Raw genomic sequence first — 953 nt, forward strand, 5'->3', positions numbered from 1 at the left:
CCCCGTGCCCCGCTCCGCTCGCCGCTCCGCTTCCTGCCCCCTCCCCCGCTGGGCCCCGGCCGGGCGCGCTCGGCTCGGCTCGCCTCGCTCTCACCAGTCCGCCCGCGGTGCCTGAGGTGCCTGGAGGGAGTGCCGGAGAGCCCTGCGCCCCGCCCTGCGCCCCGCCCTGCGCCCCGCCCGCCCTGAGCCGTAGTGTGTGTGAGTGTGAGAGAGAGGATAGTCTGAACCGCAGCACCCCGCTGGGCCTGCTCGTCCAGTGCACGGAGATACAGTGTTGGAATTAGCGCCGCGGACCACGAGGAACGACAAGAAGGGGAAAACAAGTTAACTCAAGTCCAGCGCAGCGGAGCGCAGCCCTGCCCAACCCCTCGGTGTGTGTGGTGAGTTCGATGCTGCGCGCCAACGAGCGTGGGGGAGCGGAGTGGGGAGGAGCGACGGTAATCAGGAACTAACCTCGCTCCAGATACTCCTTCCAGCCCGTTATTCCCATTTCCTCACAATCTTTCCCCCCTTTTCCTGGCGCTACAAGCTGCGACTCCACCGTCCTCTCAGCATAACAGCACTGAGACAATAGTCCACCGGGGCCCGAGGGGGGGGGGGGGGGGCAGCCCCCTCTGCGTACACTGCAATGCCCCTCCCCCGCCCCCAGCCTGCGCTTCTACCCTTCCGCACTTCCTGTCCACGAGAGTCCACACCGGTACGCCATAACGCCCCCTGGAGGCCCAGCGAGAGATCTTCCGCGTAGCCTGCGTGATGTTCGGGGACCCGTGCGGCCCCCTGGGCCAGGACCCGGCCGAGCCCTGCGGACTCTTATCAGAGCTCCGCAAGACCCCCAGGGAGCTGGCCCGCTGCGCCCGCCGGGCTGCGCCGGCCCTGCCCTACATACTGCAGCCGAGTGTGCACTCAACCCTCATTCCCGTTGTGCTCCAGCCGGACTCAGGGGTCGCCCCCCC

The 953-nt window shown here is 68.2% G+C and overlaps 1 protein-coding gene across 19 annotated transcripts in view; it reads left to right on the top strand.

The window, feature by feature from the left end:
• Positions 1-101: 101 nt before the first annotated feature.
• Positions 102-953, top strand: part of LOC113206668 (sodium channel protein para) — an 81,304-nt gene continuing 80,452 nt past the window's right edge. For all 19 annotated transcript variants that reach the window (XM_052273644.1, XM_052273643.1, XM_052273645.1 and 16 more), the window contains exon 1: positions 102-380. The gene's annotated coding sequence lies outside the window, so the exon portion shown is untranslated. The remainder of the gene's footprint in view (positions 381-953) is intronic.

The sequence above is a fragment of the Frankliniella occidentalis genome, unplaced genomic scaffold (assembly GCF_000697945.3).
Source record: "Frankliniella occidentalis isolate FOCC.00 unplaced genomic scaffold, Focc_3.1 Scaffold290, whole genome shotgun sequence".
NCBI classification, from domain to species: Eukaryota; Metazoa; Arthropoda; class Insecta; order Thysanoptera; family Thripidae; genus Frankliniella; species Frankliniella occidentalis.